An 18,649-nucleotide genomic window follows, 5' to 3' on the forward strand; every position below is an offset into this window, starting at 1 on the left:
GCGCTAAATCACATTAGTCGTGTCTGACTCTGTGCGACCCCATAGACAGCAGCCCACCAGGCTCCCGTCCCTGGAGCGGGTTGCCTTTTTCTTCTCCAGTGCATGAAAGTGAAAAGTGAAAGTGAAGTCGCTACCTTCCTTTTAATTCTTACAAACCTCAAATTGAAAAAACTTCACGTTTTGAAGCAAAACGTATTTGTTTGGCTTAGTTTACTTTGTTGTATTATTTATTTTTTAATGTATGTCTTTGGGATGAGTTTTTGTAAATGACCATCTTCTTGTATGGGGTTGTACAGGTGTGTTTGCAATGAATCCAGAGCAACCAGTCATTTATGAGATTTTCATAATCCTTAAATCTGAAGAAATGATAATAGACAATGTTAGTGTAAATGGGGCCAGATTCCCATCCGGCAATGTTCCAGAGGGATTCCATCAGCTTCTGGACATTCTCAGTCTGATTAGATGCAAAATCATTGCCTCCTGAGCTATAAATACCAAAGAGGGGCGTTCCAACCTAAAATGTAGAACAATTCTATGGCCATTTATTAGTTTTAACCTTGTGATTGTCTTCCATGTTGATACTGTTTTAGGCCACCATTCAAATAAAGCAACTTAATAAGGGGAAGGTTTTTTTGTCATAACAAAGACGGAAAAAATGAAAATAATAAAGAAAAATAAAGCTGAGTCCAGAGCACACAGCAGCCTTCGCCCTAGCTTGTGTCTGCATCACTCCTCTTCCTGTGGTTAACTCACTCAACCTTGACCCTACACAGTCCCTCACCAAGTCACAGGGTCAGGGGACAGGGAGGGATGGGGAATGGGATGAGGTGGAGGGCAGAGGACGGAGCTCATGTCCTGGCACAGGAAGTCCCAAATGAGCTGGAGCCAGATGGCAAGTCATTGGTGACAGCCATGACCTGACCTAGAAGCACCAACTCAGGCTAGAAGTTTCAAAGAATTTAAAGCAACGGTAGATGGTGACTGCAGCCATGAAATAAAAAGATGCTTGCTCCTTGGAAGGAAAGCTATGACATACCTAGACAGCATATTAAAAAGCAGAGACATCACTTTGCCCACATAGGTCCATATAGTCAAAGCTATGGTTTTGCCAGTAGTCATGTATGGATGTGAGAGCTGGACAATAGAAATGGTTGAGCACCAAAGAATTGATGCTTTCAAATTGTGGTACCGCAGAAGACTCTGAAGAGTCCTTTGAATAGTAAGGAGATCAAACCAGTCCATCCTAAAGGAAATCAACCCTGAATATTCATTGGAAGGACTGATGCTGAAGCTGAAGCTTCAATACTTTGGTCACCGGATGCAAAGAGTCAGCTCACTGGAAAAGACTCTGATGCTGTGAAAGATTGAGGGCAGGAGGAGGAGGGGACAACAGAGGAGGAGATGGTTAGATTGCGTCACTGACTCAATGGACATGAGTTTGAGCAAATTCCAGGAGGTAGTGAAGGACAGGGAAGCCTGGGGTGCTGCAGTTCATGGGGTCGCAAAGAGTTGGACACAACTTAGCAACAGAACAATAACAAAGTGGAAACTGAGTCAGATTGGAAGTTGGGTGAGGATCAGTGGGAGATACCTGGTTGCCTGACGTGACTAGCTCCCTAGCCTGACTTGGTGCATCATCCCTCACTGCAGAGCAGGCTGGCACACTGGGACGTCTTCAGGAGCAAGGCTAGGTCAGCCATTTCGAGTTCCTCTGTAACAGGAACAAATGACTGTGCCTCGAGACCCCTTTCTCCATTTGCCCATTGAGTACCAACTTTTTACTCCAAACCCTGGAAATATTCAGCTGAAAGGAAGACAGTCCTTGTCCCTGAGGTGCTCAGGCCAAGGAGAGTCAGGGACAAGCAAACAAATGCAGTATGGTGAGTGATAGGCAGAGCGCATTCTGGGAGAACAGAGGAGGATCACGTAAATCATAGCAAACAAAGGGGCAGATGACAGGGGAGAGGGTGGCAGAGGCCCGGGCCGTGTTCCTAGCACTCCAGATCCCATAAGCAATCAGCAGAATGGAAATAGGCTCTACTATCAGTAATCAATTTCCTTATAACAAGTCACCCAAAACATGTATTATTGCTCCCCATTCTGTGGGTTGGCAATTTGGGTGGGGCTCAGCAGAGGCATTCTTTTGCAGTCTTGCCTGGGGTTCGTGTCTGCAGTTACTTAGTGGCCCAGCCGGGGCGGGATGATCTAATATGGCCAGACTGTTGATGCTATTTCTTGGGTTCCTCTTTCCACATTGTCTCAGAGTGCCAAGAAGACAAAGTCCCAGGAACAAGGGCTTATCAAACTTCTGCTTATGTCGTGTTTCCTAGCGTCCATTTGACCAAGGCAAGTTATTTGGCCAAGCCCAGAGCCATGCAGGGAGATGTGAATACACAGGGATGGAGGCATACGCAGGGCATGCATATCCCAGATGTGTGTTCACAGGGGCGGTTACTGTCACCATCTGCAGAGCTCTCTTCTCTGCCTTACCCCAGATCTGATGTTAGATTCTGTTGAAGTGTTCCCACGTCACCTGTCTCCAGCTTTCAATAAGGAACCACATTAAGCTAAAGGACCTGAATCAGGAGTCATCTCAGGTAACAGCCACAGCCTCCAACCCCTCCCCAACTCCTGGAACCAGGACCTGTTGGGTCAAGATGGAGTCTCAGCCTGCCTCACAGGTTACCTTTGCCGAGAGTCAAGAAGCAGCAGCGGATTCATATTGATGTGTGACAGAAAACAACAAAATTCTGTAAAGTAATTTTCCTTCAATTAAAAATTAAATAAACTAAAAAAAAAAAAAAAAAAAGAGGCAGCGACCTGGGTGAGGTCGACTAGTCATTCGCAGCCCAGGTGCCAGAGGAACAAAGGAAAAGAGAAGGTGCTGAGGAAGACAGAGCTATGGGAACTTGGTGGATATCTGAGAGAGCAGAGGGGGTCTTGACAGCTTTGTGGTCCTAACGAATTTCTGAGATCTAACTCCTAGAGGTCACAAGCACTCAGCACGTTCACGTTTCAACAAGACCCTACATCATGCATGTGTGCCTGCTTACTCAGCCACTCAGTCGCATCTGACTCTTTGCCACCCCATAGGCGGTAGCCCGCCAGGCTCCTTTGTCCCTGGAACTTCCCAGGCAAGAATACTGGAGAGGGTTGCCGTTTTCTACTCCAGGGGATCTTCCTGACCCAGGGGTCAAACTCACATCTTCTGTGGCTCCTGCACTGGCAGGCAGATACTTTACCATTGAGCCACCTGAGAAGTCCCGCCAACATAGTGACCTCCACCCCAAAACATATCTCTGCTCCAGAATGTACACTTAAGAACTCTTCACAAGAACATAAAATCTCAGCATCATGAGGAACTAGAGAGGCTTCTGGTCTGACCCCTAATTTTTTCTGATGGGTAAACTGAGACCCAAGATAGTTAAGTGATCAACAAAGTAATAAGTGCAGAACTGTGAGAGGTGCAGCAAGAGAATTAAGAACACAGACTTAATCTGACCTAGATATCCAGGATTTGCAATGCCCTGGAGAGTATAATAGCTTCCCCGCTGGCGCTAGTGGTAAAGAACCCCCTGCCAGTGCGAGAGACAGAGGAGACGTGGGTTCGATCCCTGGGTCAGGAAGATCCCCTGGAGGAGGGCATGGCAGCCCACTCCAGTATTCTTGCCTAGAGAATTCTGTGGACAGAGGAGCCACGGGTCTCAAGGAATGGGACACGACTGAAGTGACTTAGCACACACACGCACGCAGAGAGTATGATAGCTGTGGGTTTTACTTCCATACTTGATTAAATCAAATGAGATTTTCCAGCTAATCCAATGATTAGAAAAGATGTAAAGAATCTGAATAATCCTATTTGAAATAAGTCTTATTCCTGGAACTCATATGACCCTAACTCTTCACTTAGAAAAGAATCAAAGACAGATCACAAATCTCCATTGAGCAACATCACTTTTCTATTAGGCTTTCTTTTGCACATTAGACATTTTTTAATACACTTTATTTTTAGAGCAGTTATAGTTATTCAAAAAGCACATTAAACTTTTCAGCAAGATGTTTTTTATTAAAGCATAAAAATAGGCCTAGTCTGTCACTATCATAATAAAAAATGCTGAGCTGCTAAGATCAAAGACAGTTTTATGAAGCTCTGTATATTTTCTTGGGTAGGTACACTTGCAAAACCTAGGACTTGCAATCACAGGTCTAATTTACTGAAGAAAGGACAACCTTTTCCTCCCACACATGTGTTCATGCTAAGTCACCTCAGTCATGTCTGACTCCTTTGGGACCCACCATGGACTGTAACCCTCCAGGCTCTTCTGTCCATGGAATTCACCAGTCAAGAATACTAGAGTGGGTAAGCCATTCCCTTCCTCAATACAAAAAACAGAAAAAAGTTTAAAAAGAAAGTCTCCCGATATTGTCAAGTGTCTCCTGGAGGAAAAACCCTTCTCAGTTGAGGATTGCTGATCAGAGGAAATCAAGATAATTAGGAGCCTACATTTAACACAATCTAGCTCTGCTTTCTTCACCTTCTATTTCAAGTTGCAGAAATAATTAGAGCTACATTTGCTGATGATGTTAGCTAAGTGTTTGCTGTTCTGTCATTTAATTCTCACAACAATTCTCTAACAGGTTTTACTAAGATCTTTGGTGAAGGTTCAAGACGAGGTGAGAAAAGGAAGGACTGTTATCAGTTCAGTTCAGTCGCTCAGTTGTGTCCGACTCTTTGCGACCCCATGGACCACACAGCACGCTAGGCCTCCCTGTCCATCACCAACTCCCAGACTCCACCCAAACCCATGTCCATTGAGTCGGTGATGCCATTCAACCATCTCATCCTCTGTCATCCCCTTCTCCTCCTGCCTTCAATCTTTCCCAACATCAGGGTCTTTTCAAATGAGTCAGGTCTTCACATGAGGTGGCCAAAATACCGGAGTTTCAGCTTCAACATCAGTCCTTCCAATAGACTTATGGAAATATTGACTGAAGTGAGATGAAGGTCTATCAGAACCCTGAGTGGAGCAATGCAGATGGTGTATGTCAACTCCGGATGTTTCATTCAAGGTCGATCTTTTGCTTTAAAATCTAGATCACATATTTTCTTCACTCGCTTCTTCCTCAGTGTGCCGCCAAGTCGCTTCAGTTCTGTCTGACTCTGTGTGACCCCATAGACGGCAGCCCACGAGGCTCCTCCGTCCATGGGATTTTCCAGGCAAGAGTACTGGAGTGGGGTGCCATTGCCTTCCTCAGTATAAGTCTTTCATTTATTTTATAAAGGCCCAACAACAGTGAGATCGCTGGGCTTTTAGCAAATGAGGATATCATCCAAACTCATTTATTTATGTAAAATGTGCCAAGTCCCTAAACCATTGGTTTCAATGGGTTTCTGTCCCAAACCGAAACAGATTCTTGGTGGGAGTGGGGGGTTATGTGTTTAGCAAGCTAGTTCCTCCAAAGAAATAGAGGAATTCAAATTGCTTAGAACTTTGGACGTAACAGATATCATGCTAGGAACAGCATTTGTCATCTTTACCTAATCCTTTCAACACCCCTGTGATGAGGGCGTTATTATTATCTTCAGTTTTGTGGTGTAACCGCTGAGGCTCTGAGACCTCTAGCTTCATAGCTCTGTGGTGGCAGAGCTCACACTTGGACTTAGATCTGTGCAATAACAATGCGAATGCTCTTGGGATCTTAGCACTTTTCCTAGAATTCTAACCAACCCCATTAGTAGTACTGATTAAAGGGGGAAATGCATGCCACTTAAATGAGAGGGAAGCTTTAGATTAAATATGTGTGAGAACATTTGGTCTTCTAAGTGGCCCTGGAGGTAGACAGGTATATCTGGAAATATCTTGTGTGTGGTATTTTGGGTAAAAGTGGAGTTGAGAGAGTAGAATTTAAAGAACATAACTCAGCAAGAGGAGTATGTTTCCACGAAGAAGCAGGAGTTATAGACAAAGTGAGAGGGGAGAAGTGAGTTTGGGAAGTAGACTGTGCAAATTGGAGAGTCTTTCTCTGAGGAAGGTCTTAACTGTAAAAAAAAAAAAAACCAAACTTCCATTGAGCTTGCTTGCTCAACATTTCCTGGTAAGGTGCCTTTCTCCCTCTGGTTTCGCAGTGATCCCAATGAATCAACTGCATGTCCAAGAGTCCATGAGAGCCCCCTTTACCTACTCTTCACATCACTGCATGGAAGGAAACCTCAGAAGGAGGAGAAGAGGGGAGAGAATACCAATTGTCTTTTCAACCCAGCGCTCTGGATTGTCAGAGATTAAGGGAGTGCACACATGGGCAAGCTACTCTTCCCAAGTCCATAAGCATCCTCCATTTATTGCTCAGAGACTTAAGTCATCCCCAGATATTTAGGTTTCCTTGACAAGCCTATAACAGGAACATGTTCTATCTGACATTAGATGTTCAGTGGTATTGGCTGGGGGGTGGAATAGGGTGTTGCGGGGAGAGGGGGGTTCCTCCTGTTTCAAGATCTCTGCTCCAAGACTCCAAGAGTGAACTGAGAAGGCCAAAGCAATCCCACAGCCAGGTGGGTTGAGTTCCCTGCTAGAAAGCCAGGTGGTCAGTTTCCTCTGGAAACAAGAGTTTGGAACAGAAGCGTCTGAGGCAGCCATCATCCCAAAGGGATGCCAAAGAGTTCTTGAGTCCCTTCTGTGAGGCAGCTCAGATCTGATGAAAATTCAGACATGTTTGTTTCATCCCTCCAGATGCTCTTTGTCAGTTCTGCACACCTGCCCATTTCCAGGTCTTAGGGGACATGGACACCATCTGCATGGAAACATCAATTTTAATCAAAAATCTGGCAGAAAAGCTCAGTTTTAGTCCTAAAACCAAAATAGATATATGAAGAAATAGAGTACCAAACTCATGAGAAATTTTTTAAATAAAAAGCAATTTTGAATATGTATCATACCTTAATTGAACCACTTCAAAGACAATCCCTTCCTCAGAACTGGAGCTGAGATGTTTGCTTGTTTGGGGTGTTCAGAGCACTTCTGGGCAAACTGGAAGAACCCCACGGATGAATCTGAACCTCAGAGTCCACACTGGGCTGACCGCAGGGCCTGAGACGGGGAGGCGCAGAAAATAGCCTTACTGTTTGCAGGGCTGTTGGAGCCCAGCCCCTAGTTACCAATCCAGCCAGCAAGAGTGTTCCCAAACTCCTCTTCGTCCCTTGAAAGTAGGCCCTCTGTGCAGATTCAAAATCCAGAGCCCTCAAAGATACAGGAAGAAAAGAAGAAGTGAAGACTAAAAATGCAGAAGAGCAAATCACAACCTATGATCCTTTTATTTCTTCCCAGAAGCTCGACTTCTGGTAACAACAGATTACAAACACAACCCCCAACTTCTTCCAAGCTGATCCCATGGATAAGATCGGCAGGCAGCAACTGCTTCCAGTTGGAGATCTTCACTTGGGTTTTATTTCAAGTCTGTAAGGCTGTGTGTCTGTGTCTGTGTGTGTATGTGTGGTTTTAGGGTGTGTGTGTGTTTGTGTGTGTGTTTGTGTGTGTGTGTGTGTGGTTTTTGTCTGGGGAGGCAGATGGAGAATCTTAAAGAAGACAATTCATAGATTTGGGAGTTTCTGGGGTTTGGGGGTATTTTTTGAACTTTTGTTTTGACAAGAGATTACAGGTGTTCCCATTTGGAACATAAACTATACTTTAAAAAAATAATAATAAATTCCTGAAAGTCCCTTTGGCCCAAAAAAGGAAAAACAGCAGACAGACAACCTTTTGGGAGACGATCCCTTTTTGGCAGGCATTGAATTGTCCTGGATAACATTATCCAGATTGCTGACTGCAAAGGTGCAGGAGGGGCCCGCCTGAGATCTGGGACTTATTAACTGCGAGAGCAGCCCTCCACGCTTGTCAGTTCTGCTCGCAGCTGCAAGAGAGGATTCTGGAAGCAGGATGCAAGGTGCGGTCCTTCCTCAGCAGAAGGAGCCTTTTCTGCCGTGAATTGTGTTTAGCCGGCGACTCCCCTCCAGCCCCCACCAGCCAAGTACAGGCTTTTTTTTTTTTTTTTTTTTTTAGGGAATGCAGGCAACAGCTCCTAATACAGAAAAAGGGAAACACCTTTCTAATCAGAAGTGCTTCTAATTAGAACGAATTACCAAACCTGCCCTACAGTTAATTGCTGCAAACAAAATCGCTAAAGAGCAATTAACAAGTGAAGGCAAGAGCTGTCAATTGATCCTAGAAAGAAAGAAAAGAATAAATAGAAAAGGAGTAGTGTGAGGAAGGAAGGAAGAAGGGAGAGAGGGAAGAAGGAAAGGGAGGTGGGGAGGTGGGAGACTTAAATCCAGTATAATCTGTCAGGAGCATGTATACGGTTGTTTTAAATCATCTCTCTGCTTCTCCGTCATCCTGTAAATGTTCACTTGTGAAATCTCAGGGCATTAAGTCTGCCAAAAGCATCAGGAGTGAATTAGGCAGTGAAAGTAGACAGCAAGTGAAAAAACAACCCAGACCCGTTATTTATGTATTGTTCACCTGAATTTCCCAAGCTTCCGCTCAGCTCACATGGATCTCAAGTTGGCTAGAGACATCTGTTTTTCCAGTTTTGTCAACATCGCCAGAATTCCTTTGTATAAGTTACGATTTTGCCCAAAGCTTAGAAACTGGTGTGTTGATTTCACAGCAAACATTTGGTTTATCTCTGAACTGGAGAAACAGAAATTCCTGAACTCCAAGTCCTTGCACATGACGCAGTTCACACAAGAATTTTTTATATCTGCACTTATAGGTTAAATTGTGCCTCCCACCGCCAAAATGATTCACATGTTGTAATCCTAATCTCCAGTCTCTGAGGATATGAACTTATTTGGAAATACAGTTGTTGAAGATGTAATTAGGGTTTCCCCGGTGCCTCAGAGGTAAAGAGTCTGCCTGTGATGCAGGAGTCACAGGAGACGTGTGTTCGATTCCTGTGTCGAGAAGATCCCTTGGAGGAGGGCATGGCAACCTACTCCAGTATTCTTGCTGGAAAAATCCCATGAACAGAAGAGCCTGGTGGGCTACAATCCATGGGGTCTCAAAGAATTGGACACAGCTGAGCATGCACGTATACACACATGAAGATGTATTAGTTTCGATGAGGTTAACTGGAGGAGGAGAGCCCCCAATCCGATATGACTCACGTCCCTATAAAAAGGGGAAATTTGGACACAGAGACACATATAAAGAGAACTCCACATGAAGATGAGAGCAGAGATTGACAGATCAATGTGCAGCAAGCCAAGGAACACCAAGGATGGCCAGTGGACCAGGAGAAGCTAGAAGGAAAGCATGGAACAAATGCTTCCTTGCAGCTCAGAAGGAACCAACCCTGCCTACATCTCGATCTTGGACTTGAATCCCCCAGAACCATGAGACAATACATTTCTACTGTTTGGTTATAGTTTCCCAGCAAAGTAACACTCCTCTTGGTTCTGATCTTGAGTGGCCTCAGCCTGCCGCAGCTTGAAGCAAGGCTTCAGTTCCTGGCCAGAGATGGAGGTCAGGTCTCAGAGGAAAGGCCCTGAATCCTAGCCACTAGACCAGTGTTCAGTGACAAGGCCCTGACTCTTGAATTCCCACAAAGACAGAAAGTTGTGAGACAAGTCTATATGTGTAGACAGACACATGAGCAGACTTGCAGAGAGAACCATGCCCTTCTGGCAGTTTAAATCTCTTATATGGGGCACGTCTTCTGGTTTCCTCCGGCCAATCATCTTGCTTTGCCTGACTCAGAGTCCCAACTTGGTGTATCTCAGGATCCTGGCAGGCAGGGATCAGCTCAGGCATCTCTCCCTCCTGGAACCCACTCATAATATATCCTCTCCCCAAAGGATGGGTCAGGAGCCCTCCGCAACATTCCCACAAAGTCCTGCACCTGCCTGCAGTATGTCTCTTAGCCAGGATGGATTCTACCGTAAAGGCCTGTGGGTAGTTAGCATCACTTACTATGCGGTGGTGCCCCCCTCCCTGTCTAACATCCAAGGACCCTTTCTGCACATGTATGCTTGGGGAAGTCTCCTAACGTTGAGAATGAGAAATATAATACGCAGTCTCTTCTCTCTGAGCAAGACCCAGCCTGATCCCACCATGGCCCTGCTGTTTTTCGTCTTGGAGTATCAGTCCACAGAGAACCAGCTACAACTGTTTGCCTCAGGGGCTGACCTGTCTCCTACCTCAGTTCTGCCTTATGATGTCCTCCTCAGTGGGCCCTCTCTGATGCCCGCACTTGCCACCACCGTCATTTAGTCCTTGTCACCTCCTAGCCGCCCTGCCTGCCTCCCAGATTTCCTCCCCTTGGACGTCCACTGCACCAGGGGGAGATTTCCGCACCACAGCCCTGACCATAGAACCATTCTTCCGTAGGATTAGAAGAATAATAAAAACAATAAGAATAATAATCTCTCAGGTACATTTTATATGCAGGCATTGTGGGAGACACAAGGAAGGCAAAGAAAATCAAAGAAATGTCTCCTGTCTAGGAGCTCCCAGCCTACTGATGTGGATGAGGACAGACACAGCCTAGATCACTGGGTAGAGACATACCGCAGGCAGGTGCAGGGCATTGAGGGAATGCTCCCCTGACACATCCTTCAGGGAGAAGATATATTATGAGGGGCTTCCAGGAGGGAGAGATGCCTGGGCTGAGCCCTAACGCACTGGCTCTCAATTCTAAGTGCACACAGCAGTCACTTAAGAAGTTTCACAATTGTCAAGGCCTGTGTCTGATGGGCCCCCAGACCCTGAGGTCTGGGGGTGACTTGGGTTTGGAAGTTGCACAAAACCTCCTGGTGAATGAGACACATAGCCCGTTTTGAGAACCTCTGTCCTAAGGCACTGACTCTCTGCACCTTGAAATCATCTGAAGGGTTTTCACAAACTCCAGTGGCTGGTCCTACCCAGGAGAGATTGGATTTAATTGGTCTGGCTGTGGAGAGGGATTAAAGAATTTTTTTAACACACCCCCAGGAAGGAGGTTATGTACAGACAAATTCAAGAACCACTAACTTGTCAGGATGCATCTCAAAATTGAATGTGCTTAGAAATCATCTTGAGATCTTGTTCATCGGCAGATCTCCAATCAGTAGGTCTAGGATGGGAGGATCCCTGGGAGGATCCCCTGGAGGAGGGCATGGCAGCCCACTCCAGTGTTCTTGCCTGGAGATCCTGTGGACAGAGGACCCTGGCAGGCTACAGTCTATGGGGTCGCACAGAGTCAGACACGACTGAAGCGACTTAGCACAGCACAGGATGGGGCCTAAAATGCTACCGTGTGAGGACTCCAGCTGCTTGTGTTGCCAGCCTGGAAGCCGCACTTTGGAAAGCAAGGCCTTAAGAAGGAACACGAGTTCTCCAGGTAAAGAGAGCGTGGTCCTGCACCTGGAGGGTGGAGACGGGAGAACAGGATGTGGACTAGAGAGTTCTTGGGGGTCATTCGGTGGCTCTGGTGTTTGATGTGGATGTGAGGCATGGGATAGTCCAGGGCGGCGGCCAGGTTTCTAGCAAGGAAGCCTGACCTGCCTAATGGACTGCAGAACATCCCAAGCAGCGCCCAAGTCTTGCCAACTTCATGGTCCGTTTCACATTTTCCAAATTCATCAAAAGTCTTCTCATTGCTCATCTTCACAGATAGAATTAACCACGCCTTCCTTGTTTTTCTGTCCTCTTTTGCCAACACCAAGAGTACAAACTCAAATGCCTCCAGTGGCCAATTTGGCACGGGCTTGAGTGAAGCAGTCTGGATGGGTGAGGAGGGAAAAGTAAAACTTCCCTTCTGCTACCCACCCACTAATGTATATTATGATATTAATATTAATTAATTATATCTTAAGAATATATTATAATTCCATTAATATCTTCACAGTAGTTAATATGAAAAAGAAGACATTAAAGGGAAATAATGATTTGAACAACATTGATTTTGCATCAGAAAAATAAATAAAAGCTAGAAGATGGTAAAACATTTTTTAAATACTGAAAGGTTAAACATTTTTAATGTCAAAATATTTTTTAAATGATAACATAAATTTCTTGATAAATTGACATCTTTAAAATGCTGAAAGGAAAATGTTTGCTAATCCAGAATTATAAATCTAGAAAAATTATCCTTTAAAAATGAGGGCAGAATAAGACTTTTTGAAATTAAAAAAAAAACTGAAAGAACCCACTTGCCAATTATCCCGCACTGCATGAAACTCTTCAGATTGCAGGAAAGTGAGTCTAAATGGGCATTTGGATCTATGGAAGGAGTGAAGAGCACCAGAAATGGTAAACACACAGGTTAATATAGTGTTTTAAAATTCCTTTAAGAGACACCTGGGCATTTTCAGCAAAATCACAATAGTGTATTGTGGAATTTTTAAAATAAGTACAGGTAAAATTTAAGATAGCAATAACACAAAGAATGGGGAGAAATTATCTTATCCCACTGCAAAGTTTTTACATTTTATCTGAAGTGATACAATATAAATTCCAATGTGACTATGATTAATTAAACATGCCTAATATAATCGCTACAGTAACCAATGCAAGACATAATACAAAGAGGGGAAAGCTAAAAACTCAACACAGGAAATAAGATGAAATAATATTTCAAACAGATATTTATTGATGTATAAAAAAGAAGCAAAACTCAATGGTAATATTTTGGAATGGATGTCTGATAGGTAAAATTATTTTTAAACACAAGGAAATGATCACCACAGAAGTCAAGGAGTGATTACCTTCGGCCTGAAGAAGGGGGGATGAAAGGCAAGAGGCATGAGAAGGATTCTGGAAATGCTGAAATGTTCTATTTCCTGACCCCATGGATGTTTGCTTCTTTTCATAGCTTTGTGTTGTGTCCTTTTCTGTATGTAGCTTATAGTTCAGAATTATTTAAGTTTTTAAAAATCAGTGAGAAGAAATTAAAAGCATTGGCTCCCACCTACCACTAGGACTTGGACAACAAGGAGATCAAACCAGTCAATCCTAAAGGAAATCAACCCTAGATATCCACTGGAAGAACTGATGCTGAAGCTTCAATACTTTGGCCACTCAATGCGAAGAGCTAACTCATTGGAAAAAACCATGATGCTGGGAAAGATTGAGGACAGGAGAAGGGGATGACAGAGGAAGAGATGGTTGGAAACCATCACCGACTCAATGGACGTGAGTTGGAGCAAACTCCGGGAGATAGTGATGGACAAGGAGGCCTGGAGTGCTGCAACCCATGGGGTCGCAAAGAGTCTGACACAATTTAGCAACTGAGCAACAATAGCAACCACTAGGTCTTAGAAAAGGTTATCTCCTCAATTCCCGGTTTTCCAAGTCCTCCTGAAGGGATTTTTGTGAATGATTGGGTCCTCCTAACTGCCTCTACTGACCCAAGCTCACAGTTGTCCCAAATGTGGGCTCTTTAGAAGCAGAGGCAACAATCAAGGGTCCCCGCCCAAGAGACACTGAGTCCAGCTGCACCAGAGTAGGCCAGAAAAAGCTCGCACATCGCCAGGAGAGCAGGACCTCCGAGGGTGAGCTTTGGGACATTTGTTAGCAAGCCAAGTTCCTGCCAAGCAAGATGCATTTTCAAGTAGAGCCAAAGACGTGCCTTTTATCTGTCTTCACGCAGAGCAAACCTCTAAGCCACGTTCCTCACTCAGGCGCTCACACAGTACCCCTCTGCCTCCCTGTCCTCTAACCTGATTCCTGCTGGGCCAAAATACTGAGATCAAGAGCTAGACTTAGTGGTACAGAGGCTAAGACTCTGTGCTCCCAATGTAGGGGACCAGGAGTTCAATCCCTAGTCGGGGGACTAGATCCCACATGCCATGACTAAGAGTTCGCATGCCGCAACCAAGATCAAAGATCTCGCAAGCTGTGTCTATGGCCCGATGCAGCCAAATAAATAAATATTTTTTTTAAAAAAAAAAGAAGAAAAAACGCTAGACTTAAATTTGATGCTATCACTCCCAGGGTAACCTCTGTCAGATCACTCATCCTCTCTAAACCTTAAACTCTTATTCTTGAAGTGGTGGCTTTATCCCGACCTCCAGAGGCTTGAGAGAACAGGCAGGAGTGAGCTGGGCTGGCTGGGCTGCGAGTGCCAGCAGTGGGAGCAGAGAGTGCCAGGTGCCTGATTCAACCTCACCAGCGGCAGCCCCCACCCCTGCCATCCTGAACACCCATGAGCCCAGCCCCGCACCCACCCTGCGTTCTTGCTGGCATGCCTGTGGCCAGGTTGGGTAGACTCTGGACAGGCTGTTTGCTCACTTGAGTCCTGTATATTTTGGGGGCAGTGAGAGTGTCACAGTTAGACCTCCACTTCAGTTCGAAGATATCCGTGCTTCACCAGGGGGGATCAGAGGGTGGGCGGGATAGGAGGGGGCCACAGGGGAGGGCCCCCCTTAAGTGAGCACTGAGGTCAAGCCGTGCCGACCACCTCCAGCCTCAGAACGCACATCTTGGGATTTTAAGTTAAACGCCAGCAGGATTGCTTCACACGTGTTTAATTGTAGCTTTCCATGATCTGGGTAATCTTTTTCAAGGAAAATGCATTTTCTGTGGTTTACCCAGCTGAAGACCAAAGAAATAAGAAAAATGTCAGCAAACCAGGGAGACAGGGTTGACAACTCATGTAATGCTGCTTGATTTCAGTTGAACATTTATCCAGACTCTTGCAGGCAACATTACTACGGCTCAGCAGCTTCGGCACCTCAGCTCTCAGGGTCCGTTCAGGGCTCTGTGAACATTTCCCCTTACTGTGTTTTGCACAGTGATTAAGACCCAACTTTTCTCCTCAGTAACCTGCCTGCCTTTTAGCTACTAGGGCAAAGAGCACAGTATTTCAGGGCACAGAGTCCAGCTGCCTGGATTTCAGTTTTGGCTCCAAGTGGCTCAGTTTCCTCATCTGTAAAATGGGTGACAGCACCTTCCTTATAACATAGGCTGTCCTAAGGATAAGCGGATGATCCCCAGGTAAAACGCTGAGGCCAGCACCTGGCACACGGGGAGGCCTCAGTAAGCGCATCTCTTATTATGATTCAGGAAACCTCAGTTCCTCCAGGTTCACATTCTCTGCTGGGTTTTCTTAGAAACATAAGCCAAGGAATTTCTGCCTCAGACAAATAAAGATTTTTTTTTTTTTCAGTCTCATACGAAAGGAGCCCTGCCCCCTGGTTAAATGGTTCTAGTTACCAAAGAACACACTTTTACCTCACTGGTTATAACTTTTCATAACCTATTAGATTCACTTAAAGTTATTTTAATTACACTCTAGTTTCTCTACATACAAAATGAAATACTGGCAAGTAATTGTATTTGCTCCATCTATTATGTTCAGAAAGAAATTAGAATAACTTAGTGCTCCAGTACTCTTGCCTGGCATATCCCGTGGATAGAGAAGCCTGGTGGGCTGCAGTCCATGGGGTGGCGAAGAGTTGGACACAACTGAGCGACTTCACTTTCGCTTTTCACTTTCACGCATTGGAGAAGGAAATGGCAACCCACTCCAGTGTTCTTGCCTGGAGAATCCCAGGGACGGGGGAGCCTTGGTGGGCTGCCGTCTCTGGGGTCGCACAGAGTTGGACACGATTGAAGCGACTTAGCAGCAGCAGCAGCAACAGCGCACCCTTACTGTCTAAAGTCTCTGTAAGAAAGGAACTTGCCAGGATTTACTGAGCATGTCAGCCTCTCGCGAGTCAAGGGGGATTGGGTAGGGAGTGGATCTGATGCTGTCGGTCAATCTCTCTGTGATGACAGCCAGCCTGTGATGCAACTTTTAGGAACACTGGTCTTCTTGCAGACTCAGCTCTTGAATTTTCTTCGGACTTTCCTGTCAAACGGCCTCCATCCCACTCTCTCATCACTTTAACTGCTTCCCACGGCAGCTCAGCTGGAGAAACAGGAGAAAGATAAAGGATGGCTTTGGGCATACACTGGGTTTAGGGGACCCCAGCACCAGTTTCTATGTAGTAGTTGCCGTGGGGTGGGGTGGGTGCCTAGGGAAGGTATTAGCTATTTTGTAGCTGGGAGAAGTACAAGTAAGTAACAGAAAGCTTCTTTCTAGGACAAACGTTAGGGCATGGCTTCCATGGGGTTTCCCAGGCAAGAATACCGGAGTGGGTTGCCATTTCCTTCTCCAGGAGATCTTCCCAACCACAGAAGATCATTTAAGGGAAAGTACTCTGATAGCAGCTGTGTCATACAAATGGAATCTTGTAAAATGAGCCCAGTGAGGCTGTCAGCTCTCCAAAGTCAAAGAACTTTCTGGCATAAGCGCTTTTTTCGGGTATAGAATGTCGAACGAGACCAAGGTTGGTGGGATGATTTGATTTATTCTCACTCTCCATTGCTTTCCAATAAATTTGGGGTCTGAAGGCAGATGTTCTGGAAAAAGAACCACACACGTATGGTGTTTTTAGTCCCTTTGACAAACTAGGAAATTGGGGTTACAAAATTTTGTAGCCACAGGAGCATGGCTCCAAAGTGACCAAGCCAGCCCCAGACCAGGTCTGTGTGCTGCCTCGGGCTCACAGTCAGAGGGAGGCCTGGGTACTCCGTTATGTCCCCGCACGTGAGGGTTAAGTCGGATCCTGCTCTCCTTTATGTCCCAGCACGTGAGGGTTAGGTCGGATCCTGCTTCCCTCTCGTGTAGACAGACACGGCATTGTGCTAACAGGCCTAATGGCCTTGCTGTCCAGGTTTCCCACAGCATCTCAAAAAGCCTCAGTCTTCCCCTCTCCCCACCTCTGCCTCCCTGGCTGGCACCGCCAGGTAGGATGGAGGTGTAGGTTATGGGCAGCGTGCTCCACCATCTAATGGTGCCCTGGTGACGGCAGGTTTGTGCCTTGTGCTGCTCCGGGAAAGCTCTGGAAAGTTCATCATGAGCATCCTTGGGAAAAGCCAGGCTGTGCTTGAAGCAAGCCTGTCGCTACCCACCAACAAGGTCCTAGTACACAGTCTGTACACACACACTGCCCAGGCTCTAGAGTTAATGCCTCGCTTCCCCAAGTGCGTCATGCATGAGACGGTTTAGGGTGGGACCAATGGAGACGTTTTCTCTGGCAATTACAATATGTACTTTTTAAATGACCTTTCATTGTGGTAAAAGTCACATGACATAAAACATACCATCTTAACCATATTTAACTACATAGTTCAGCGGTACTGGGGACACTCACATGGTTGTGCATCTCTCTCCGTCATCCATCTCCCGAATTTTTCATCTTCCTAACCTGACCCTCCCACTCCTCCCCCCACCCCCTGGCATCTATCAGTGTACTTTCTGACTCTATGAATTTGACTATTCTTGGTATTGCATATAAGTGGAGTCAAACAGTATTTATCTGCACCTAATATATATTGGAGTGCATTTTTAAGGTCAACTTTGGCAACCCACTCCAGTGTTCTTGCCTGGAGAATCCCAGGGACGGGGGAGCCTGGTGGGCTGCTGTCTATGGGGCCACGCAGAGTCGGACACGACTGAAGTGACTTAGCAGCAGCAGCGGCAGTAGCAGTAATATATGTCCTACAAATAGATTACACCTTCTTTTTTTCCCCTGTGCTATAGAGTAGCTTCTAATTAGTTATCTACTTTACACGTATTAATAAATACATATATATAATACACATATGTATATGTCAATCCCAGTCTTCCAATTTATCCCTCCCTGCCTTTCCCCACTTGGTATTCATACGTTTGTTCCCTATGTCTGTGTCCCTATTTCTGCTTTGCAAATAAGTTCATCAACACGACTTTTCTAGATTTCACATATATACATTAATACATAGTGTTGTGTAATAGCTCAGCATGTCCTAGCCTACCTGTGACTTCACCAGTATTGCTTAGGACAAGTTTTAAGCAGTGGTTCAGATGGTAAAGAATCCGCCTGCAATGCAGGAGACCCAGGTTCAATCCCTGGGTTGCGAAGATCTCCTGGAGGAGGCAATGGCAACCCACTCTAGTATTCTCGCCTGGAGAATCCCATGGACAGAGGAGCCTGGTGGGCTACAGTCCTTGGGGTTTCAAAGACTGACTGAGTGACTCATACTTTTACTTTCAACACGTTACCTGATCTGAGGTATCTACCACCTCTGCATACCCAATTAGATGCACCCTGCCAGAGAATATGGATAGATGACTCTTCCGTGTATGAGAAAGTGGGGGAAGAAATAACATTTGGAGTCGTCTTAGCATGTTGGATGGAAATGGCAGAGAAGTGAAGAACAGGTGTTCTGGAGTCAAACTGGTTGAACTGGAAATGTTAGCCCTTTAATTTCTTAGCTGTGAGACCTTAAGAAGTTACTAAACTTCTCTGTCTAATTTCAGGTGTTGAGCCACTGAAATCTGTGGGGTCTTTTATTAATGCAACTCACATACCTTCATACAGCCCACAAGCCAAACTGCGGCAAAGAGTTTTCTTCTCAACTCATTTGAAAGGACATAAAGATATCAAAACTAAAAGCATATATTTACACCATTTAGTATCTTGCTATTATCAGTAACAATAAAATAAGGTAAAATGTTTAAGCCCAGACATTTTTTTTAAGAATTATCTTCCTAATCAAAATCAACAGAGTTATCAAAGACGCCACTGCTGAGCAGGGAAGTTAGCTCTCCAAGCAGGTTCACAACTACTGCCTGTGGGCTGAGTTGC

The sequence above is a fragment of the Ovis aries genome, chromosome 18 (assembly GCF_016772045.2).
Source record: "Ovis aries strain OAR_USU_Benz2616 breed Rambouillet chromosome 18, ARS-UI_Ramb_v3.0, whole genome shotgun sequence".
Classification (NCBI taxonomy): Eukaryota; Metazoa; Chordata; class Mammalia; order Artiodactyla; family Bovidae; genus Ovis; species Ovis aries.